General features: G+C 56.2%; 1 protein-coding gene and 2 non-coding genes across 3 annotated transcripts in view; all 3 read left to right on the top strand.

The window, feature by feature from the left end:
* The window catches only part of LOC120375395 (zinc finger protein 883-like), a gene marked incomplete at its 5' end in the record, with an annotated part of 158,913 nt that overhangs the window by 74,167 nt on the left and 59,466 nt on the right, over nucleotides 1–25,280 (top strand). The gene's annotated exons all lie outside the window — the stretch shown is intronic.
* Nucleotides 10,543–10,727, top strand: LOC120376407. Its single transcript, XR_005587287.1, has one exon. It is a non-coding gene; the product is annotated as a U2 spliceosomal RNA (small nuclear RNA).
* Nucleotides 24,143–24,216, top strand: TRNAT-UGU. The gene has a single exon. It is a non-coding gene; the product is annotated as a tRNA-Thr (tRNA).

The raw sequence follows: 25,280 nt of genomic DNA on the forward strand, positions 1-25,280 counted from the left end.
GGGTCTGGAGGTCAGGACTGGGATAGCAGGGGCTGCGGGTCGGGAGTGAGGGGCACCGGCAGAGCTGTGAATCTGGAGGTCAGGACTGGGATAGCAGGGGCTGCGGGTCGGGAGTGAGGGGCACCTTATCACCATGAGCTGCTCCCGGCCAGGCACCACTCCCCATTCACACGCCTTTGGTCACTACGTAGCTCAGTGGCAATCACTGCCCCGAAGTGACTCCGGTGCAGGCACCCACAGCACGAACTCCCCACACCGGATTCTGTCCACACGCAGAGAATTCTCTCCGCCGGGCTCCTTCGGTTCCTCTCGCTGCTCCCCGTCCTGCCGCCTGACACTGCTCATCTGCATAGCCCCGCCCATGAACACGTGACCCCTTCTGTCGTTTTGGTCTCCAGTGAATGAGTCGCCTGCGGGGAGTGAGCACGTCAGCACACGTCACAGCCCCAGTGCACGTCACAGCCGCCGGGCGGGGCTTGTCTGTGAGCCCCGCGCTGGGGGCGGGGCTTCAGGGAGAGACCCAGCCCCATAGACAGCCTGGGGCAGGGAGCTATTGGGGGAAGGGATGAGGGGATGGGGGGAGACGGGGGAAGGGAGAGACCCAGCCCCATAGACCCGTAGGGGCAGGGAGCTATTGGGGTCAGGAGATGAGGGAGGGTTGGCAGAGACCCAGCCTGGGGTGCAGGGGAAATGGGGTGGGGTGGAGGGAGCTGGGGGATAGAAGAGACATGTGAGGTGGGGGGGGTGGGGTGAAACATTGGTCCAGGGAATCGTAGTCACTCCCAGGACATGCTGTGCAGGGGGGCTGCACAGGGGCAGGGAGAGAGCCCCAGCCCCACAGAGCCCCAGAGGGATATTGGGGGCAGGGGAGGGGTGGAGGGAGGAGAGACCCATCTCCATAGACCCCCCCAAGAGGCAGGAAATGAGGGAAGAAGGGGGGAGGGAGGGATCCAGCCCTATAGACCTGTAGGAGCAGGGAGATATTGGGGGCAGGAGGGGAGAAGAGGGGTTGGCAGAGACCCAGCCCGGGATGCAGGGAAATGGGCTGGTTTGGAGGGAGCTGGGGAGGAGAAGAGACACAGGGCAGGACACACGTTGGGACAGGGAAACTGACTCACTCCGAATACATGCGGAGCAGGGCAGGACGGAGGCAGATCATGCTGGTCCCAGGGTAATTTCGGGGGGTTCTGGTTCCCCACTTGTTGTATCGGGAAACAGAGACGAGACAAGGCTGCAGTGAGGCGTCCTGGTATAGTCCCAGACCGCTGCTTTTATTCTCTTTCTTACAGACTGGTTCTCAGCATTACATGATTGACATCACACAGGTTACTTATTATTACATGATTAATATACTTCTCTTATAAGCAAGTTACTCATTACTACATAATTGATATACTTATTTATTTCCTACTAATTGATTAAGGTTGGCTCTCCTCAATGGGCCATTGTCTAGTGACTAATGATAGCATAACAGAAAGTGCATACTATACTGTTCTATAAAACGGTTCAATGCGGATACAGTGTGGTTTGCCAACACTTGTACCCACATCTCCCCCTTTTTGTTTTTGTTTAGTAAGGGCCTCCTTCAGGGTACGGTTAGCCCGCTCAACAATGGCCTGACCCCGGGAATTATAAGGAATGCCGAATTTGTGGAGAATGCCCCACCGGGCACAAAATGCGGCCATGGCGGAGGAACAGTAAGCAGGGCCATTGTCGGTTTTCAACTCAGCGGGGCTGCCCATAACCGCAAAACTGCGAATCAAGTGATTACAAACATGTTTGGTAGCCTCCCCTTTTTGGGCAGTTACCCAAATGTAACCAGAAAACGTGTCGACAACAACGTGCAGGTATTTCCAAGGGGAGAAAGGGGGAAAAAGGGTGACATCCATCTGCCAAAGTTGATTGGCTCCGAGACCACGGGGATTCACCCCTATGGGAGGACCCTGTGGGTTAAGAGTACATTGAGGGCATTGTTGAACAATACCTCGAGCATCTGAGAGAGGGATCTGAAATTGTTTAGCCAATGCCTTGGCATTTTGATGGTGTAGGGCATGACTTTCCATAGGAGTACAAGGGAACGCCCTGAGTTGGGCATCCGCCTGGGCATTGCCTTCTGTCAACATGCCAGGGAATGGTTGGTGGCTTCGGATATGAGCAATAAAAAACTGATCGGTACGGGAATGAATGAGATGTTGCAATGCTAAAAACAAAGCTAGCAAATTTTTATCTAGTGCCGGTGATACATAACTGCCACTAATATTTGAAACAACGTTGGCTACATATAAACTATCAGTAATAATATTAAGCGGCTGCACTGAAAAATGACTAAAGGCCAAAATTATAGCAGCTAGCTCAGCACGCTGTGCGGAGCTTTGAGGTAGAGTAAACAAAGAACACCAGCGGGCAGTATGTGGGTCACGCCAAGAGAGAACCCCACGGTGTGGACCTCCGTCCGTAAAGACTGTTAGCACATCTGGCAGCGGAGTAGGTGAGAGTAAATAGCGAAAATTGAGAGGTAATCGCTGCGTCATGCCAAAGCGGGGGTCCTTCAAAGTGTGACAGGAGAAGACCCCAGTAAAGGCTGAGCATGCACACTGAACCTCGGGATTAGTTTCACAAAGAGTTTGCCATAAATGGAGGGGAATAGGAAGAACTATTTCTACTGGATCAATAGCGAGAAGCACCAATGCACGCTGGCGTCCTTTAGTAATTAGGGAAGCAAGCATGGAGGGAAGGGGAGTAAGGGTATTTGCTGGGGTGTGGGCGAGATAAAGCCATTCAAGGATTCGTACCGGCCCAGCCTCTGGTGCTTGAAAGAGGGCAGCACAAGGCTGGGTTACCCCTTGAAGACAAGCGAGACGTGGAGGCTCGTTGTCCACGGCACGATCCACCCAAACCTTTGCAAGAGATTGATTTACTTGCTCAATGGCATCTAATTGTGTTTTAGTGAGAGAAATGATATCGGAGGGGTGACGCCCCTGCCGAAGAGCATCAAATAACGGACTTAACATGTTGGTATCAAGGCGATAATAGGGACGTACCCAATTAATTATGCCGAGAACTTGCTGAAGGGTAACATAATTAATGTTGGTTTCCAAAGCAATTTGCGGGATAATAGGAATGGAGTAGGCGGCCAGCATTTTATGTCCCAGATAAAGGAAGGGCTCTATACATTGTACCTTTTCTGGGGCTATCTGAAGGCCGTATTCCTGGAGCATAGTTTGCAGGTCAGTTTGCCATGAAGGAGGGAGTTCTGGTCCTGCTATGAGGATATCATCCATATAATGATAAACCTTAAGCATAGGGTACCGTTTGCGAAAAGGTAAGAGAGACTGATTTACGTAGTATTGACAGAGGGTGGGGCTGTTTAGCATACCCTGGGGAAGAACTTTCCAATGGTAGCGTTCTGTTGGCTGACTATTATTCAAAACAGGGATAGTAAAGGCAAAGTACTTTCGATCACGGGGGAGGAGAGGAATAGAGAAAAAACAATCCTTAAGATCGATTACTGCTAACTGATAATCATGTGGTATAACATTCGGATTCGGGGTCCCACATTGAAGGGCTCCCATAGGTTCCATAATTTTGTTTATAGCTCGGAGATCATGTAATAATCTCCAGCGTCCAGATTTTTTCTTAATAACAAAGACCGGAGTATTATATGGGCTAGTAGTAGGCTCAATATGTCCCTCGGTTAATTGTTCCTGAACTAATTCCTTAAGGGCTATTAATTTTTCCTGAGGGAGTGGCCATTGCTCAACCCACACTGGGACGTGGGTTTTCCATTCCAGGGGGAGGGCAGTGTGTGAAGAGCATTGACGTGTCATGGCACCACTAGGGAGGCTCCCAGCTGAGACAATAGGTCTCGCCCCCAGAGATTAATGTCAATTGGCAAAATGCACGGACGAATTTTTGCAACCTCTCGCCCCTCCTCACTATCCCATACTGAGAGCCAATTGGTGCTTTGTCGGGAAGATTGTGGGCCTCCCACTCCCCAAACAGAGGGGGAAACTTCGGAAGGCCAGGAAGGGTCCCAATGCTTTTGTGCAATTACTGAAACATCCGCTCCAGTGTCTAACAACCCATAGAGCTCCTTACCGTTGATGGTATACTTACGGGTCGGCTTGTGGGTTCGAATGTGTTGTAATACTGCAGCAATCTGTGGATGAAAAAGGGGACCCTGCTCCAGATTAACGCGAGTAGAACCAAATCCGCCGGCACGACTCGCTTGGCCGGGTCCGGCCGGCGCTGTGTAAGGTAAGATTAGCAGTTGAGCCCAAGAATCCCCCGCCTTTAATTTGAGGGGAAGGTGACTCCAAACTTGAACGTAGATAACTCCGGTGTAATTAGAATCGATAACTCCAGGCACAATCATAATAGACTGACTACTGGCAGAAGAACGAGGCAAAATTAACCCAAATGTGTCTGGGGGAAGCGGACCAGAAAGCTGCGTAGGCATGAGGAGTACGTCACCAGGGAGAGGGGATTGCATATCTACTGCATTAATAAGATCCAAACCAGCACTGCCTTTTGTGGCTGGTCGAGCAGCTGTGGCAGGCAAAGCTCCCTCCTTTAAACCGGGGCTGAAGGGGGGCCCGGTCAAAAGTTTCCCGAATTAGCTGAGGCTGAGGAGCGGCATTGATTGGCCCAATGATATCCCTTATTACATTTCGGGCATTTTTTTGTGGGACGGCCCCCGGTGGTGTTAGTTCCGCCCTTGTAAGCGCCACCTCCTGGGGCTCGGCACTCTCTTTTGAAGTGTCCAGGTCGCTGGCAGTTAAAGCAATTACCGGTAGGTTTATTACCTTGACGGATTGCTCCCGCCAACAGTGCCATAGCGTGGGTCTGAGTGCCCACTTCGGCACATGCCTGCAACATGTCAGCGAGTGTGTAATTAGGGCGGTGAATGATAGTTTGGAGAATTTTCCAACAATCAGCATTGGACTGCTCATACGCTAAGCGTAAAAGGAGTTCCGTCTGAGCGTCCGGATTGTCAATTTGGCGTTGAACAGCCTCCTTGAGGCGATCAACGAAATGATGATAAGGTTCAGTAGCTTGTTGTTTAACATTTGTGAATGATCGAAGGGGCTTGCCAGAGGCTGGAACGCGCCTAAAGGCTCTTTGAATGCACATTGCCGTGCGGTGAAAAGATTCCATGGGCAATACAGATTGTTGTTCTATGGTGGCAAAAGCTCCTGTCCCATATATTTGCTCAGCAGTATTCTGCGCGTTACCGAGTGCTAGGGCTGCTAATTTAAACTCATTATCCCATACCACATATTGTGCAGGGGAAAGGATCATACGAAATAGATGTTTCCAGTCCTCCGGGATCATAGTATAACTATTAGCGATCCCTTCTATCATACCCTGCACATAAGTGGAACGCAGCCCAGACTCACGTACCGCTTTGTTAAGCTCCCGAAGAATTGAGTACGGGAGGGTGGAGTGCCGAGCTACCACCTCACCTGCCTCATTGGGAGGGTCATAAGACAGGGGAAACATCAAAGGGATTTCTCCCTCCCATTCTTCCAATAAGGGGTCCTGCCCGCTCGCCCGCGCCGCCGCAAGGGCGGCACAGACAGCACCCTGATGAAGGGACTTCTGCCCCAGGGTGTCCACCACTGGTGCAGAAGTTTTTGGTGCTAAAAAAGGGGCTGGAGGGAGCACTCGGGGATAGGCAGGAGGTGCCTCCACCGAGAGCAAGGGAGGTGCGGAGGGGGACGCCTCTTTTCGTAATCTCCCCACCGCAGCTGAACAGTGCTGCCACAACAGAATATGTTGGATCTCGGCTCGAGGTTCCCTAAACAATGCCTCTCCGATCTTTATCCAATCGGAGTGATCTAGGGAGCCTCGGTTCGAGTACCATGGGCACTTATACTCAATCACTCGGAGCAATTCCTCCAAGTGCCGTAACGATACTGCAGTACACCCGTCCTGTTTGATAAGCTTCAATAACTCTTTTGCATGATCTTTTTGCTCAATGGATAAATCCCCCCCCATACTCACGAGGGAGCGCACTGCGCTGAGGTGCACCAAGGCTATGCCAGCCGATGAGTCGGGGGTCTTGTGTCTGGATCACGTCGGGGTCACCAGATGTTGTATCGGGAAACAGAGACGAGACAAGGCTGCAGTGAGGCGTCCTGGTATAGTCCCAGACCGCTGCTTTTATTCTCTTTCTTACAGACTGGTTCTCAGCATTACATGATTGACATCACACAGGTTACTTATTATTACATGATTAATATACTTCTCTTATAAGCAAGTTACTCATTACTACATAATTGATATACTTATTTATTTCCTACTAATTGATTAAGGTTGGCTCTCCTCAATGGGCCATTGTCTAGTGACTAATGATAGCATAACAGAAAGTGCATACTATACTGTTCTATAAAACGGTTCAATGCGGATACAGTGTGGTTTGCCAACACTTGTACCCACACCCACTCAGCCGGGGGGCTCCCCTCTGGGCTGAGGAGCCCTGGGGTGGGCTGGGTGCAGGGGCTGGGTGTGTGTATCAGGCTGGGGGAGCTGCCTGGGCAGAGGGGCTGGAACTGGGGGGGCTGCAGCAGCCCCTGGCTTGACGTGGTTTCCATCACACCCAGGGGTTACAGTTGGTTGGGAGACTCAGCCCCCCCTCCCACTATACAGATTGTTCTGGCACCACTGGCCTAGGGTCACTGTCTAGTGCTCAGGGCCTGCCTGGCTCTCCTAGAGCAGGGCGAGCGCCCAGCTCTCCTGGGGCAGGGCCGGCGAGAGCTCTGGACAGATACTAACAGCGCCGGGGAGCCTGGACGAATATTAGTTGGCCAGAGGAGCCTGGGCAGTTTTATCAGAGAGCAGAAATGAATCCCGAACACAGCGCTGGAGCTGCAGTGCTCAGCGCGTGGGCCTGGGTCTCCTGCACAGTCTCCCTGCATCCCCTCATGCCATAACAAGTTCCCTGCAGAGAAGCAGAGGTGCGGGACCGAGGGCTGCGGCGGGGGCTGCAGCACCCCCATGGTCTCACTGTGCAAAGCTCCAGGTGCTGTGAGAACAAAGCCAGCATTATTGTGCGATTCCAGAGAACCCCGGAGCTGTGCTGCCCCTGTGCAGTGTGAGCGGGAATTGCACGTTTTCACACTGCTTGTGAACACCAGGGCCGGTGCAACCATTTAGGCAAACTAGGCGGCCGCCTAGTGGTTGGAGGTGCCTAAAAGCCCCCTCAGGCGAGGAGGTGGAGCAGAGGTGAGCTGGGTGGGGGGCGCGTGGGGAGGGCTGTCCCCAGTAACGGGGGATTGGGGGCGCACAGGGGAACCACTCCCCACCCCGGCTCACCTCCGCTCTGCCTCCTCCGCCGAGCACACAGCCCAGCTCTAATTCTCCTCCAGTCGGCGTCGCAAGCCTGGGCGGGGAGGAGAATTAGAGCGATGCCGGGGTGCTCAGTGGAGGGGGTGGAGCCGAGGTGAGCTGGGGCGGGCTCCCCAGGCAGGCTTAGCTTCCGCAGGCAGGGGCGGCAGGGCTGGGGGCCCTGCTCCAGCAATATTTGGAGCTGGGTCTCTCCCCCGGCCCTGAGCCTCCCCAATGCCCCAAACCCTCATCCCCAGCCAGAGCCCTCATCCCCCTGCACCCTAATCCTCTGCCCCAGCCCTGAGCCCCCCTGCACAGCATGAACCCCTCATCCCCCTGCACCCTAATCCTCTGCCCCAGCCCTGAGCCCCCCCGCGCAGCATGAACCCCTCATCCCCTGCACCCTAATCCTCAGACCCAGACCGAGCCCTCACCCCTGCACCCTAATCCTCAGCCCCAGCCCTGAGCCCCCCTGCAGCATGAACCCCTCATCCCCCCGCACCCTAATCCTCAGCCCCAGCCCTGAGCCCCCTCCTGCATCATGAATCCCTCATCCTCAGCCCCACAGCCCTCACCCCTGTACTCCCTCCTATCCCCAAACTCCCTCCCCACAAGGTGCACCCCCTCCCCCTTCCCACATACCCCTTCCCAACCCCAAACTCCATCCCAAAGCCTGCACCCTTCACCCCTTCCTGCACACCCACCCCTGCCCCAGCCCAGAGCCTGCACCCAGCATCCAAACTCCATCCCAAAGCCTGCACCCCTCCTGCACCCTAATCCCCAGCCCAGGATCTGCACCCCAGACCTCCCCCTCCCGAGCCCCCTCCCAGAGCATTAGGCAGGTGGGAGCAGAGTTGGGGGGGGGGTTCTGGGCACCACCAAAATTTCTACAAACTTGCCACCCATGTCCGCAGGAGGTCTCCCCAGGCAGGGTTAGCTGCCGTGGCAGGGGGTGGGGTGGGGAGGAAGTCTCCCCAGGCAGGGGTAGCTGCCACGGGGGGATGGGGGAGTAGTTGCTGCAGGGGGGCTCCCCGGGTGAGGGGCTGAGTTAGCTGCGGGGCGGGGCAGGGGGGAAACGGACAGATGCGGTTAGCTGGGTGGGAGGGTGAAAGGTGGAAGTTTCACCTAGGGCCCAAAACTTCTTTGCACCCGTCCCGGGGCTTTCCGCACCCCTGACAGGAGGATTAGACACCTGCAGCCAATCAAGGCAGAGCTACTCAGGGCACTTGGATTTAAAAAGGAGTCACTTCAGTTTGTGGTGTCTTGTGAGGAGCTGGGAGCAAGAGGCCCCAGGAGCTGAGAGCGAGAGGGTGTAGCTGCTGGAGGACTGAGGAGTACAAGTGTTATCAGACACCAGGAGGAAGGTCCTGTGGTGAGGATAAAGAAGGTGTTTGGAGGAGGCCAGGGGGAAGTAGCCCAAGGAGCTGTAGCTGTCATGCAGCTGGTACAGGAGGCACTATAGACAGCTGCAATCCACAGGGCCCTGGGCTGGAACCCGGAGTAGAGGGTGGGCCCGGGTTCCCCTCAAACCTCCCAACTCCTGATCAGACACAGGAGGATTTGACCCAGACTGTGGGGAAGATCACTGAGGCGAGCAAATCTGCCAATAAGCGCAGGACCCACCAAGGTAGAGGAGGAACTTTGTCGCAGCCTCTAATTGCAGCATTTTTAAACGATCTCCATGCTGCTTGCAGGCTCCTAACACTTGCCACAGCAGCTCCTTTTAACTTCCATTCAACCATCTGTACTTATGCCGATAGGTCGACTTTAGGTCTTTAACTTTGATTGGTAGCTGAGAAGATGGTAAATTGGACAGAAACCTCTTCATTTCCTTGTTATTTCCTGACTTCTTTATTCATCGCTTTTTCCTTATTTCCCTGCAGATTGACTAGATCTGGGTGGTAGCAGGGGGACCTGACGGGCTCCTTATTTTCTGGTTTCTTTCGGAAGCATTGAACTTGCCAGGGCACAGTCAGATTCTGGATGCTCATGGAAATGTAACACCTCGTGCTCAGCTTTAGTTCTGTTTCTCAGCTCTTTTGGAAAATCGATCTTTAGTCTGTCATGTAGCATCCTTGCATTAGGAGATGGCTAATTAATAAGACCATAAACCTTGGCAATCAAATGGAACCTGAAGTCCACAGAAGAGCCCGAAAGGCCCTTGGGGAGTGGAGTGCAAGTTGAGGAAGACTTCCCTGCACAGCTTCTCTCTCAATTCTCGTTTTCCTATATTGAGCGCAAAAGTCGGGAATCAGCTCAGGGTAGGGTTATACCATATGTGTGCAGTGGTTAGACAAGAAACAGCAAGGAACTGGACTGGTATGGAGCAAAACTATCTTATGTGTGCCTGATGACTGTACGTTTGAGAAGGAGCAGAAAAGAGCAGTGGGGCTGCGGTATAGCGCTTGCATAGGGTTTCTTTGGCCTGTTTTGCTGTAAGAGTTAACAGTGAGAGAGTGTTAGTCACAGGTCAGTGGGTGGGTTTATGCAAATTAGGCGTGTACAGGGAAACCTGCAAGAGGAAGGTGGCTGAAAGACTTCTCTGTCTTTGAACAGAATTGTGTGTTAAGGGCTCTTGCTTTGAATTCTTCCAGTGGAGTCACTTCGGGGAAGTGATCATCACTTCGAGTTACCTAGCTATCAAGTGTCGTGAATGGTGTTTGGTGCGTGTCTGGGAGCTCCTCGTGCTGAAGTAGAAAGCAGTGGGGGAAGAGCGGCTGCCTAGCATTCCAGACTCTCAGCATCGCTTCTCGGCTCCTTGGAGCTAAGATCAAAAGTGTATGGTCTCGGATGCTATTCGGTGGTCCAGAGACATTTACACAGAGCACGTCACCGGCCACCGTCAATACCAAGAGTGAGCCGGCGTGACTTCGTGCACCCACAAGGGGGAAGAGACCTGTAAACTTCCCCTGTTGGACTTTATCCCCTGAACCAACCAAACTGAACTCTGCCCTGTGAGGGGCACCCTATCACCATTACCCAGTCCGCTCATTTATTCATGCCCACGACTATCCATAACCTGTTTGTATGAGTGATGTGCCCTCCCTGCTTGCTGGCTGTACCTTGAACTCACCCACCGTATACCCCGCATTGGGGACATGACAGACTGTGTATATGTATATGCTGCCTAACAGCAAAACGTTAACATCCCCCCGCAACCTGTATGTTACCCCCAATGACACAATAACTGACGCCTCAAACACTTTATATCGTTTATTTTTAAATATTCTCTAATAAACTTTAAATCTGTTCTTATCAGTTTAATATCTGATAGGTCCTTTATTTGAGGACTGTATATTAAATTGATTTTTGAAACAAGGGGATGGTATAGGAGCTTGCTCTGTCCACCCCATGCATTGACCTGGTATTGCAGTGTCTCCAGGACCAGTGCCTCTCCTTCTGGGGAGAACTGTCTGGTTAGAAAAGCAGAAGAAGTTTTACTCTAAAGATGCTGATTTGAGAAGATTTTTAAAGTAGTTGAAAAATCAGGTCTCTTTAGCACTTTGGTTTCTTCATAACAACATATTGTTAAAATTTCTTAGGAGTGTTTTCTGAGTCTACGGATGTGAGTTTCTTTGTTTTGCTGGAGGATTGTTTTAAAAGCTGGGATTCTTCTGTTTGCTGTGAGTCTTTTCAACAATATGAGGGACAAATGCTTTCCAGACTGAGGGTCTGTTTGGGAGCTGGTTGGTTGGGGGGGAGGGGGGGTTGTGTGTGTGTGTGGGGGGGGAACACAGATTGGTAATATTCGAGTCACATGTCTATCAATAACTGGATGAGTTACACAGACTTCTCCCCACCCAGCCTACGCTCCATGTATCTTGACTGAGCCTGCCGCCCACCATCCCAGAGCAGAAGCCTGAAGCCTGAGCCCCACCGCACTCCCTCAATTACAGCCCAGGAGGCTGTGGCCACAACGAAAGCCCCTGGTGGCCACACTTGAGAAATGCTGAAGCCTCACAGTAAACAAATCCCAGCAGGTTTGTCACACCCTGTCCCCCACCCTGGGGATTTCCTGCCCTCTCCCACCCAGACCAACCTTCCTGGAAGTTCCCACCCCCTATGTATTTACTGCCCTTTCTCCCCGCCAAGGGGAACCTGCCAGCAACTCCCTGATCATCCCTCCCTCAACTGGCTCCACCGCAGCCATTTCCCTTCCCCTGCCCCGGGAGGACGGAATGAGCTGGAGCAAAACATGGATGTTGCACTGCAGCCTGTTAGGGCAAAAAGGGCAATTGGGGACATGTCAGAACAGGAAATAATTTCCCAGCACAATTCCCCCCAGGCTCTTTCCCTGCACACGGATATTCCAGCTTGTCCTGCATGGGACAGAAAAATTCAAATCTAGGGCTGTCAGTTAATTGCAGTTAACTTACGCAATTAACTTTAAAAATATCATGATTAATCTCAATTTTAATCACATCGTTAAACAATAGAATACCAACTGAAATTTATTATATTTTTTGATTTTCTACATTTTCAATTATATTGATTTCAATTACAACATAGAATATGAAGTGTACAGTGCTCACTATAGTTTTATTACAAATATTTACACTGTAAAATATAAAGTGCTGTAGTGCAATCTCTTTATCATTAAAGTGCAACTTGCATATGTAGATTTTTTTTGTTGTTGCATAAGTGCACTCAAAAAGAAAACAATGTAAAACTTCAAGTCCAGTCAGTCCTACTTCTTGTTCAGCCAATTGCTGAGACAAACAGGTTTGTTTACATTTACTGGAGATAATGCTGCCCGTGACTTGTATACGTCACCTAAAAGTGAGAACAGGCTCTCTCATGGCACTTTTGTAGCCAGCGTTGCGAGGTATTAACGTGCCAGATATGCTAACATCCATATGCCTTCATACTTCAGCCAGCATACTTCCAGAGGACATGCTTCCATGCTGATAACGCTCATTAAAAAAATAATGTGTTAATTTGTGACTGAAGACCTTGATGAAGAACTGTATGTCTCCTGCTCCATGGTTTTATCCACATTCTGCCGTATATTTTGTTTTATAGCAGTGGTGGGTGATGACCCAGCACATGTTCACTTTAAGAACACTTTCACTGCAAATTTGACAAAACACAAAGAAGGTATAACGTGAGATTTCTAGAGACAGCTACAGCGCTCGACCCAAGGTTTAAGAATCTGAAGCGCCTTCCAAAATCCAAGAGGGACGAGGTGTGAAACATGTTGTCAGAAGTCCTTAAAGAGCAACATGCTGATGCAGACACTACAGAACCTGAACCACTAGACGGGACAATCAATCTTCGGTGGGTGGCATCTGACTCAGATGAGGAATATGAATGTACTTTGGCTCGTTATCGAGCAGTACCTGTCATCAGCATGGAAGCATGTCCCTGGCCTCTGATTGCTAGAAGCTGGGAGGGGAGAACAGGGGCTGGAGCTCTCCATGGCCGCCTGGTCTGGTCACTCCCTCTGAAGCCCATAGCCAGGGCCAGCCTTAGGGGTGGGTGCCACCAGGGCATTGCCCAGGGGTACCATGGTCAAGGGTGGTGCTGTACGGTGGCAGAGAGGTGTGTGCTGCTGGTGTAAAGTCAGAAACTGCTCCCGGCTGGCAGGGGAGTGCTGCTTGGGGTGGTGCCCAGATTTCTCCCTGCTCCCTCCCGGCATAGGAACATGGGGGGAGGGAGGGGAAGAGAAGGGGGAGAGAGCGGTGATGAGCGGATACTGCTCCCCCCAGTGTTCCTCCGTGCCCCCCTAGGGGGCTGTGAGGGGGTGAGCAAGGAGCGACATCAGGGCTCCCTGCATCCAGGTCACCTTCCCCACCTGGGCTGCATAAGGGGAGGACAGAGGGAGCAAAAACCCTTTGTGAGCTCAGCACACCCAAGCCAGGAAAAGATTCACACCCACACCCAGCCCAGCGAACGTGGGAGCTTTCCCCCCTTCCCGGCCACAGGCCCAGGGGGCTCATGGATGGGGAGTTTGGGGGGCTGTGGGGGCCCCTGAAGGACTAGCTCAGCGTGTGAATGAGGGACTGGGATGTATGTGGGGGCCGGACTGTGGGTTGGGGTGTCCAGGGGGACCCCAGGGCAGGGACGAGGGGGATTAGGGACAGAGGAGGGTGGGGTTACCGAGGTGCATTATGGGAATGTGGGATTTAGAGAGCCCAGAGTGGATGGGTGGGGGCGGGTGGGAGGACCCCACAGTGGCTGAAAAGGGGAACCCGGCAGGTTGGGGGGCAGCAGAGATGGGAGATGAGGAACCCCCCACCCTGGGGCAGTGGGGGGATGGGAGAGTGGGGCCCATCCGTGGGGAAATGGGCTGCAGGGAATTAGGGGCGGGGCGCTGAGGGGGAGAAGGAGGAGGAGGAGGTTGGGGCAGGGTGGCGGGGGCGAAGGGAAAGGCCGGGCAGAGCGGACAGGGTGGGGGAGGGGACGCCGGGGGCGGGGCTGGCGGGAGGGTCACAGTGGGGCGGGAGGGGATTCGAATCCCAACGGCCGCAGCGCGCGCCGGGGGGGGCGGGGCAGCGAAGCCTCGGGGCGAGGGAACCGGGGCCTCCCCCCACGCGCCGAGTCTCTGTCCCGCGCTGTCTCCGCCAATCAGGGAGCGGGAGGGGCGGCGAAGTGACGGATAGGGCCCCTCCTCCCATAGAGGCCGCGTGAGAGAGAGAGAGCGAGAGAGAGCGAGAGAGAGAGAGAGAGAGAACTCCTTCTCTCCAGCCCAGGTGAGGGCGGGTCCTGGGTCCACCTGACACCTCCCCCCCCAACGCAACTCCTCATCCCCGCCCCGCCCCCAGGGAGCCCCGCCCCCCGGTGCAGGGTGTGCCGCTTCCCCGCGCAGGAACGTGCTGCGCCGCTTCTCCCCTCCCCCCCCCCAAAGCGGCTGGTGGGGGCGGGGTCGTGTCTGGCTCTGCCCGGGCTGGATCCACGTGTCACCCCGACTCCCACCCTCCTCCCGGGTGAGCCCGGCCCAAACCCCGCAGACAGACCCGCCCCTGCCCCCGCTGTGCCCGCCCCAAAGCCCCGCCCCTGCCCTCCCTGCTGTGCCCGCCCCAAAGCCCCGCCCCTGCCCTCCCTGCTGTGCCCGCCCCAAAGCCCTGCCCCTGCCCCCGCTGTGCCCGCCCCCAAAGCCCCGCCCCTGCCCTCCTGCTGTGCCCGCCCCAAAGCCCCGCCCCTGCCCTCCCTGCTGTGCCCGCCCCAAAGCCCCGCCCCTGCCCCCGCTGTGCCCGCCCCAAAGCCCGCCCCTGCCCTCCCTGCTGTGCCCGCCCCCAAAGCCCCGCCCCTGCCCCGCTGTGCCCGCCCCAAAGCCCGCCCCGCCCTCCCTGCTGTGCCCGCCCCAAAGCCCCGCCCCTGCCCCCGCTGTGCCCGCCCCCAAAGCCCCGCCCCTGCCCCCTGCTGTGCCCGCCCCAAAGCCCGCCCCTGCCCTCCCTGCTGTGCCCGCCCCAAAGCCCTGCCCCTGCCCCCCCGCTGTGCCCGCCCCAAAGCCCCGCCCCTGCCCTCCCTGCTGTGCCCGCCCCAAAGCCCCGCCCCTGCCCTCCCTGCTGTGCCCGCCCCAAAGCCCCGCCCCTGCCCCCGCTGTGCCCGCCCCAAAGCCCCGCCCCTGCCCTCCCTGCTGTGCCCGCCCCAAAGCCCCGCCCCTGCCCCCGCTGTGCCCGCCCCAAAGCCCGCCCCCCGCCTCCCTGCTGTGCCCGCCCCAAAGCCCCGCCCCTGCCCCCGCTGTGCCGCCCCAAAGCCCCGCCCCTGCCCCCTGCTGTGCCCCGCCCCAAAGCCCCGCCCCTGCCCCCGCTGTGCCTGCCCCCAAAGCCCCGCCCCTGCCCCGCTGTGCCCGCCCCAAAGCCCCGCCCCTGCCCCGCTGTGCCCGCCCCCAAAGCCCCGCCCCTGCCCCCGCTGTGCCCGCCCCCAAAGCCCTGCCCCTACCCCCCGCTGTGCCCCCAAAGCCCTGCCCCTACCCCCGCTGTGCCCGCCCCAAAGCCCCCCTGCCCCCGCTGTGCCCGCCCCAAAGCCCCGCCCGGCCCCGCTGTGGCCGCCCCAAAGCCCCGCCCGGCCCCCGCTGTGGCCGCCCCAAAGCCCCGCCCTGCCCCCGCTGTGCCCGCCCCAAAGCCGTGCCCCTGCCCCCGCTGTGCCCGCCCCAAAGCCCCGCCCCTGCCCCACGCTGTGCCCGCCCCCAAAGCCCTGCCCCTGCCCCCGCTGTGCCCGCCCCAAAGCCCCGCCCCCTGCCCCCGCTGTGCCCGCCCCTGCCCCCGCTGTGCCCGCCCCAAAGCCCCGCCCCTCCCCGCTCTGCCCGCCCCAAAGCCCCGCCCCTGCCCCCGCTGTGCCCACCCACAAAGCCCTGCCTCCGCCCCTGCCCCCGCTGTGCCCACCCACAAAGCCCTGCCCCCGCCCCTGCCCCCCCGCTGTGCCCGCCCCCAAGCCCTGCCCCGCCCCTGCCCCCGCTGTGCCCGCCCCAAAGCCCTGCCCCTTCTCCCCGCTGTGCCCGCCCCAAAGCCCTGCCCCTTCTCCCCGCTGTGCCCGCCCCAAAGCCCTGCCCCGCCCCGCTGTGCCCGCCCCAAAGCCCCACCCTGCCCTCCCTGCTGTGCCCGCCCCAAAGCCCTGCCCCTGCCCCCGCTGTGCCCGCCCCCCAAAGCCCCGCCCTGCCCTCCCTGCTGTGCCCGCCCCAAAGCCCTGCCCCTGCCCCCGCTGTGCCCGCCCCCAAACCCTGCCCCCAGCCCCCGCTGTGCCCGCCCCAAAGCCCTGCCCCTTCTCCCCGCTGTGCCCGCCCCAAAGCCCCGCCCCTGCCCCCGCTGTGCCCGCCCCAAAGCCCCGCCCCTGCCCTCCCTGCTGTGCCTGCCCCAAAGCCCTGCCCCTGCCCCCGCTGTGCCCGCCCCCAAACCCTGCCCCCAGCCCCCGCTGTGCCCGCCCCAAAGCCCTGCCCCTTCTCCCCGCTGTGCCCGCCCCAAAGCCCCGCCCCTGCCCCCGCTGTGCCCGCCCCAAAGCCCTGCCCCCTTCTCCCCCGCTGTGCCCGCCCCAAAGCCCCGCCCCTGTCCTCCCTGCTGTGCCCGCCCCAAAGCCCTGCCCCTGCCCCCGCTGTGCCCGCCCCCAAAGCCCTGCCCCTTCTCCCCCGCTGTGCCCGCCCCAAAACCCTGCCCCCTGCCCCCCCCGCTGTGCCCGGTCACTGCCCACCCCCGTGTGGGGGCACCAGCGCTGGGCCGGGTCGTGACGGGACATTGTCCAAGCTGGCCCAGGGGAGACGCGTGTGTCCCTGCTGCCCCCTGCAAGTGACAGACAGACACACACACACGCACTGACGCACACAGGGACTCACACAGTCCCAAGAACACTCACACACAACACACCCAGAGGGACATGCTACCCCAACCCCCAAAGAGAGAAACAATCACACCCCCAGCCACACTCACAATCCCCCCCCCCCCCCCGCATATTTGCCGTCGTGCTCAGAGACACAACCGCACACAGTTCACTCCCACTGCTCCAAATACAAGGACCTCCTGCCCCACACAGCGTGTGCCAAGGCCTGTGGAACTCACTGCCACTGGACGGCTACCCATGAGAATGACCCCCTCATGCAGGATCATCTGCTTGGCCCCCTGCCCCCTCTCGGGACGTGTGTGGCGTGGCTGGGGATTGTGCAATGGCCCAGCACCAGGCAATGCAGAATGGACACCACATGCCCTGCCCAGCCTCACCTGAGCTGCTCTCCAGGTGCATTGGAGCCCAGCACCCCGCACCTTGGCACTCCTGCCCCACAGGGGGTGAGCTGCAGCCCCCGCCACACTCCGCAGAGGGGAGAAGGGTCAGGCCAGCCAGCCCTTCTAAGATGGGGAAATCACCACCGGGGTCGACGGTATGGGGGCTGTGACAAACGGAGAAACGGTTGTCATGCCGGCAGAGGGCAGCAGAGCATGCACACACACACAATTGCAAACATACATGAACACATGCATGAATCCAGCCACACACACACAATTGCTAATATACACAAACACCCGCACAAATCCAGCCAACACCAACACAAGCCTGGGAGCCAGGGGAGCAGAGCAGGCTGGGGCTGGGTCACTCCACTTCCCGCAGGAAGTAGCCAGCCCCCCATGTCCCATGATGGCCTGGGGCCAGCCCCCCTCTGCTTCCCCCCACACAGGCCTGGGGCCCCAGCCTGCTCTGCTCCCCTGGCTCCCAAGCTTGGGGGGGGGGGAACCGCCCCACAGCACTCGCCGGTGGCGTGGCTGGGAGCCAGGGGAATGGACCAGGCTGGGGCTGGGTCACTCCACTTACCAGGCAGTGAGTGCAGGGGTGGGGGCCATGGGGACGAGCCGGGCAGCCCCCCCTGCAGCAGCTCCCCACCCCAGCTCACCTCCGCTCCGCCTTCTCCCCTGAGCACGCCGGCGCCGCTCCATTTCTCCTGCCTCCCAGGCTTGCGGTGCCAATCAGCTGTTTAGTGCCGCAAGCCTGGGCGGGGAGGAGAATCAGAGCGGGGGCGTTGTGCTCAGGGGAGAAGATAGAGCAGAGGTGAGCTGGGACAGGGAGCGGTGCCCCTGCACACACACCCCCAGCCCCGTTACTTGCTGTGGCCTGCCCTCCCCCCGCACCTCCCAGCCCCCTGCCCCAGCTCACCTCCACTCCCCCGCCTCCCCTGAGTGCGATTTTTGGTGCCCCCAACCACTTGACACCCTGGGCGGCCGACTAGTTCGCCTAGTGGTTGCAACGGCCCTGGCCACTGCCTGTCAGCAGGATTCCCCCTCCTCCTCCTCAGGGAGACTAAATCTCCGCACCTAGACAGCCAGTCCATCCGCTGCACCCCAATCCCCCATGCCTGAGCCTCCCTGCCAAAGCCCTGCACCTGGCTCCAGAGAATTAAGTCTCACGTGTCGCTGGGAACTCGACTTCTTGTGCCCAGAGAGTCTCTGCCCCCCTCAGTAGCTGACCTGAGAAACACAGTGTCTGCAAAAGCAGCAAAGAGTCGTGTGGCACCTCACAGACTAACAGACGTATTGGAGCATGAGTTTTCGTGGGTGAATCCCCACTTCGTCGGATGCGTCAGTGTCGGCCTTTTCCAAAGAAGTGCCTGGAGGGCCTTTTTCTGTGTGACCACGTGGCCTAATGGATAAGGCGTCTGACTGCGGATCAGGCGATTGAGGGTTCGAGTCCCTTGGTGGTTGCGTTTCTGCAGTTTCACTGTTGTGCTGAAAGTCCTGCTCCCTTCAGGGCCTGAACCTCTTCTTGGCTGCTCAGGCCAATGCTCTGCCTTCAGCTAGAGCCCCGGGAAGGAGTTGGGGGGTGGGCGTCACAAAGGCTGGGGCATGAGCCCCAGGTGCTTCCAGTCTCGCCTTTGCCCTTCCTGACTTGCCAGAGAAACTGGGCATCTGCCTAGGCTAGTGCGTGGAGCAGTTTCCCTCTTCCAAGTGTGCATCTGTCCCTGTGCTGGAGGGGGGTTGCTACATAGCGCCTTGGGAGCCTGGGTGTTTCTCTGCTTCTCGCCATTCATTCATTCATTCATGCCCGTCACCCCAACCGGGGTATGGGCCGCCAACAACAGATCTCCATAGTCTTCTATCCTGGGCCATTCGCTCTAGCTGGTTCCAGGTATAGCCCATTTTTTTGCTATCAACCTGAAGGTCGCGTCGCCAGGTATTTCTTGGGCGGCCTCTTTTCCGCTTGCCTTGGGGGTTCCACTGCAGTGCCTGTCTGGTGATGTTGGTTGGCTGCTTGCGTAGTGTATGTCCTATCCAGCCCCACCTTCTCCTTCTAATTTCTTCCTCTGCTGGGAGTTGATGGGTCCTCTCCAAGAGGTGGATGTTACTGATGGTGTCTGGCCAGCGGATCTGGAGAATCCTTCTGAGGCAGCTATTAATGAAGGTCTGGATCTTCCTGGTGGTTGTTTTGGTTGTCCTCCAGGTTTCAGCTCCATACAGTAAGACTGATTTCACGTTGGAGTTGAACAGTCGAATCTTTATTGCCAAAGACAGCTCTCTGGAGTTCCAGATGTTCTTGAGCTGTAAGAAGGCTGCTCTTGCCTTACCAATCCTTACTTTGATGTCTGCGTCTGTGCCACCCTGCTGGTCGATGATGCTACCTAGGTAGGTGAAGGACTGCACTTCTTCCAGGGGGCTTCCATTCAGTGTGACTGGGTCGTTGCTGATGGAATTGATCCTAAGGATCTTGGTCTTGTCCTTGTGGATGTTGAGGCCAACCTGTGATGACGTGGCTGCCACTACGTTGGTCTTCTCTTGCATCTGCTGTTTACTGTGCGAAAGGAGTGCAAGGTCGTCGGCAAAGTCCAGGTCATCAAGCTGGGTCCACAATGACCATTGAATTCCATTCCTACGCTTGTAAGTGAATGTCTTCATAATCCAATCGATGACGAGAAGAAAGAGAAGTGGTGACAACAAGCATCCTTGTCTGACTCCGGTTCGCACCTGGAAGCTGTTTGTGAGCTGCCCTCCATGGATCACTCTACAGTGTATGCCGTCGTATGAATTCTTGATCAGGTTGACCATCTTTGCTGGGATGCCATAGTGCCGAAGGAGCTTCCAGAGGGTCTCTCGATCCACGCTATCGAATGCTTTCTCATAGTCAACAAAGTTGATGTACAACGAGGAGTTCCACTCCATAAACTGCTCGACTATGATGCGGAGCGTTGCTATCTGGTCCGTGCATGATCTGTTCTGCCGGAAACCTGCCTGTTCATCTCGTAGCTGTGGATCGACGGCATCCTTCATTCTCTCTAAGAGGACTCGGTTGAAGACCTTCCCTGGCACCGACAGGAGTGTGATTCCTCTATAGTTGGCACAGTTGCTGAGGTCTCCTTTCTTGGGGATTTTGATGAGATATCCCTCTTTCCAGTCAGCCGGAATCACTTCTTCTTCCCATATTTTCTCAAAGAGGGGGTATAGCATTTCCACTGAGGCATCCAGGTCTGCTTTCAGGGCCTCTGCTGGGATATCGTCAGGTCCAGCCGCCTTCCTGTTCTTCATCATGGTGATGGCTTTTCTGATCTCGTCTCTGGTTGGTTTATCGCAATTGATTGGGAGGTCCTCGTTAGCTGGGTCGATGTCTGGTGGATTTGGTGGTGCTGGTCTGTTCAGGAGTTCCTCAAAGTGCTCCGCCCATCTGTTCATCTGTAGTTCTATTCCTGTTATAGACTTTCCTGCTTGTCTTTAACGGGACGTTCTGGCTTGCTGAACTTTCCAGACAGTCGCTTGGTAGTATCGTACAGCTGTTTCATGTTACCGCTGTATGCTGCCTGCTCTGCTTCTGCTGCCAGTCCATCCACATAATCTCTCTTGTCCTTCCTAATATTCCTCTTCACTGCTCTGTGGGCTTCAGCATACTCTTTTTGAGCTTTGGCCTTTGCTGCTCTAGTCCTGCTGTTGTTGACTGCTGCCTTCTTCTTCTTTCTGTGTTCTATCTTTGTCAAGGACTCTGCTGTGATCCACTCTTTCTGCTGGTGTTTCTTAATTCCAAGCACTTCCTGGCATGCTGACCTAAGTGTGTCTCTCACTTTCTGCCATCTGTTGAGTACACTGTCTTCCTCTTCCTCAGACCGATCCTGTAGTACTGAAAACTTATTCTTCAGCGTCAATCCAAAATCTTCCTTGGTCTTATGGTCCTTCAGAAGGTTGACGTTGTACTTCGCTCTTCTGTCTGACGTGTCTCTCCAGTTCTTCTTCAGCTTCAGCTTCAATCTGGCCACCACTAAGTGATGGTCGGACGCCACGTCTGCTCCTCTTCTAACTCTAACGTCCTGCAAGGATCTTCTGAACTTCTTGCTAATGCAGACATGGTCGATCTGGTTTTCTGTCATGCCTGCTGGCGATACCCAGGTACTCTTGTGGATCCGCTTGTGAGGAAAGATGCTGCCTCCTATGACCAGATTGTTAAGTGCACACAGATCCACAAATCTCTCTCCATTCTCACTCATCTCTCCCAGAGCATGGGTCCCCATGACTTGTTCGTATCCTGTGTTATCAGGTCCAATTTTGGCATTAAAGTCTCCCATAAGGATGGTAATGTCTTTGTCTGGGAGAGTCTCTAATATTTTCTGGAGTCTGTTGTAAAAGTAGTCTTTGTCCTCCTCTTCACTGTCATTGGTTGGAGCGTAGCACTGAACAACATTCATCTTAATCCTCTTCATTTTAGTTCTGAAGGATGCTGTGATGATCCTGGGACCATGTGCCTCCCAACCAATCAGTGCTCTCTGTGCCTGCTTGGACAACATGAAGCCTACTCCCCGTGTGTGGTGTGCGTCGCTCTCTTCATGTCCTGAATACAGCAACAGCTCTCCTGTCAACAGTCGTCTCTGTCCAGCTTGCGTCCATCTTGTCTCGCTAATGCCTAGTAGGGTCAGGTTGTTGCTCCTCATCTCTGCTGCAACCTGCGCCGTCTTTCCTGACTCGTACATGGTCCTCACGTTCCATGTGCCGATAGTAATCCTCCTGGCTGCAAGAAGGGTGATCGGCTTAGTGGCTTCCTCGCGGCTTTCACCACCCAGCGTCATGCATCTTCGAGTTGAAGACCCTTCTTTTTCCAGGCTAAAAGTCTCTGTTAACTCTATTGTTGGCGTTTCTGTAGCAAGCTGATTTTTACAGGGTGGAGTTGCTAGCCCCACGCCCAACCCTCCTCCTTTACCCTGACTTGGGACAGGCAGATGGCCCCAAAGGATCTCTCTGGTGGAGTTTGCTTCTCGCCAGCTGGGGAAAAACCTCTTGGGGTAAAATCTCCTGCCCCACTGCCAAAGTGAGCACAGAGAGTGGGAACGGTAAGAGGCCCCACCAGGGGGGCTGGCCCTGCTTTCCTACCGTCTTCGATAATGGCCACAGAGCATCAGCAGCCGCCCCACATGCTCCACTGTGGGTGGCCTTCAGTGGGTGTTTGGCATGGCAGAGAGCAGGCTGGCTGGGTGCTTTTGTGCCTGTCTGAAGGCCACACCTAGGCATGGTCCTGCCCTCCTCTGGCCCTGACCTCAATTGTTCTGTGGCTTTTAAGCCTTCCCTTGGAGCCATCAGCACCAGCCGCCTCTGCTCTAGGTGCCCAGAGGAGGAGAGGTGCTGGGCTCTGTGACGAAGTGGGGGATTTTCTTAGGGTTTGCTGTGTTTTCCAGTGGTTTGCATGCACAGGGAGTGGGACTCAGTGTTCCCAGGTGTTACTGGTTTAACGAGGTGAGGGGAGAGGGAGTTTGTTGTTACAGAGGACCGGAGAGGGACTTGGGACCCCGGCTGATGGCCTGGAGGATGGAGACCCCAGCGACTGGTGACCTGGTGACCCGGAGACCCAGCTCAGGAGTCACAGGCGGTTCTGGCCAGTGGGAGGACAATGGGCTGCGGGGAGAGGACCCCGTGACCAACCTGTTCCAGCCAGAGGAGGGCGGAGAGGAGAGGAGGCCCAGGCAACCCTGTTTACCTGGAGAAAAGACAATGGACAGCGGTGGGGCTTGGGGCCGGAGATATCGGAGGCCTAGCTGGGAAGCAGGGGGGCTCGGGGCTGGCGAGGGGAAGCAGGCAGAGCCCACCTGGCTGCAGGGGGACTGGGATGTGCTGTTATTGTGAGAGGCCAGGCCTGAGGCCCTGAGAGTTTCCTGTGCTGTGTTCAACTCTCAATAAACCCTCCTGTTTTACGCTGGCTGAGAGTCGCTCTGGGCTAGAGAGCAGGGGGCATCAACCCCTTCGGGGATGAGGAGGCCCAGGGGGTCCAGAGCGCGTGGACTCCCTGAAGGGGCCCACGGCGAGAGACAGACGTGCTAAGGCTCAGAGAGGGGCAGCTCCAGGAGGTGGAGGGGCCTGACCCCGAGAGAGAGTGGACCCCCGAGAAGGGCTGTCGCACTGAAAGGGGCACCCCCCACGGACCGCACGGGGCCACGAGTGGGCACGATCTGTGAGTCCGTGACAGGCAGTGACATCACAAAGGCCTTTTGCAGGACCTCAGACTATTGGTCAAAGGTGGTGGGGAGGTGGTGACCTCACAGAGAGATGCTGACATCAGCCAGGCAGGACAGGGGTGAGGGGCCAGGGAAACCTCAGAGACCCCTGTGGCTTTGCTTCAGCAAGTCTCCTTCTCCAGGTCTCTCTTTGAGGACTGGGGGAGTATTCGGGTTCACGGACGTGAGCGCCAGGAGGAGCCTCTTTCGAGTTTTCTCCTTCCCTTTTAGTGATTTTACTAGAGACCAGCTGTTCCTGTTTAGAAGGTAAGAGCCTCCTCGAGGGAAGGGGTGTCCTGGGGGTGTCACAGTTCAGATGCCAGTGGCCCCCCATGTAAGGAAGTTCCCGCCGCCGGCTCTGTGTTCGCAGGGCGGGAGAGAGCAGCATCCACGGCAGTGATTTGCTCCTGGCTGCCGGAGCAGAGCAGCAGGCTCAGCTGTCAGAACTTCCCAGAGCGATGAAAGGGGAGGGGCCCATGGCTCTGTAGCAGGAATGCAGGGCAGGTGAGTTCACAGAGGGCATTGTGGGATACTGGAGGAGGCCAGTTATGGTGATATAATGAATAGCAGCGTCTACACTGACACTCTGTCACTTTAAGTTTGCTGCAAAAAGCTCTAGGCTTCTCATCAAAGTGGTTTTATTTTGTCACCAAAACAGGGCAGTGTTGTTGCCAGACGTGGCATTGCAGTGTGTGCACCAGCCACAAGCTACCGACCGAGAGAGCGTTGTGTGTTTTTCACACACCTGAGCAATATAATTCTGCTGAAATAACTTTGTAGTGCAGACCTGGCCAAAGACACACACACACACTCTCTCTCTCTCTCTCTCTCACACACACACACACGCACGCACACACACAGAGCTCCTCTGCTTTGTGGGGCCCAGGTGCGGATACAGGGAGTCAGGTGTGAGCAGACACTCTACTTTAGCCACAGGCAGGCACCATGGTTTAGCTGGTTAAAGTACCTGTTTTGTAAACAGGAGATGCTGGGTTCAACTCCCAGTGGTGCCTTGTTGAGATGCTTTTAGAGCACCTGCTATTGGCTACTGTCAGAAGACAAAATACAGAGCTAGATGGACCTTTGGTCTAGCCCAGTGTGGTTTTTCTTATGGTTTAAATTACACTCACTGGCACTGATAATAGAGTTACTGATTGTTTGGGAGTTAAGGGCTGATAGGTCAGAGGTCCAGTCCCCTCGCAGATGACCCCCTCCCTCTGGGACAGGGGCAGGTCTGAGCTCTCGCACCAAATGCTCATTGTGGCTGCCAGAATCTGTGGGCAGCTCATTTAGTTTACAGCCAGGGTTGAGTCCTTGATTCACACATCAAGGATAACAACCCTTTGTTTCTCCTGCCCCAATAACAAGGAGACTGGGAATCCAACACCAGCCACCAGTGATCATTTCGGCAAGCAACCCAACCTATTTCCAACATACTGTAAAATCCACATGCAGACTCCTACACGAAACCTTGCAAGAAAATCTTCCTGAGGGGGTCTGAAGCACCTGCTGCTGGAGGGAAGGAGGGAGCCGTGGGTTGGGATTGAGGAGCAGCGTGAGGAGGGGGGGCCTGTGGGTTGGGACAGAGGAGAAGGGTGAAGAGGAGCAGGCTCTGGTTGGGAGTGAGGAGCAGTGAGCATAGGAGGGACTGAGGGTTGGGTCTGAGAGGCACTGGGAAAAGAGGGGACATGGGTTTAGGCTGAAGAGCATCCTTGTTTGAGGATCCAGCAGGACAGGGGATGGCAGCAGGTGATTCTAATTCCTTAGGGACATTCTGGTGTGTTTGTGTGTTTGTGTGTGTGCAGGGGAGGAACATGCTCTATGCCCAGAGGCCTTTATTCCTCCAGCCTGTGAGGACAGAGGGATGTCAGGAAGGTGCTCCTTCAATCCCCCCCACACAAAGGCCCTTCTTAAGAAAGGCAAAATGGTGAAGAGAAAGAGTAACACCAAAGAAGACTCCAGAAAGTCAGATTTTTACAATCATAGTGAGAAGTTTATCCCCTGACCAGGGACTTGAACCCTGGACCCTCAGATTAAAAGTCTGATGCGCTGCCAACTGAGCTAGCCAGACTCACAC

This window comes from Mauremys reevesii, linkage group 12 (assembly GCF_016161935.1).
Source record: "Mauremys reevesii isolate NIE-2019 linkage group 12, ASM1616193v1, whole genome shotgun sequence".
In the NCBI taxonomy this organism is placed as follows: domain Eukaryota; kingdom Metazoa; phylum Chordata; order Testudines; family Geoemydidae; genus Mauremys; species Mauremys reevesii.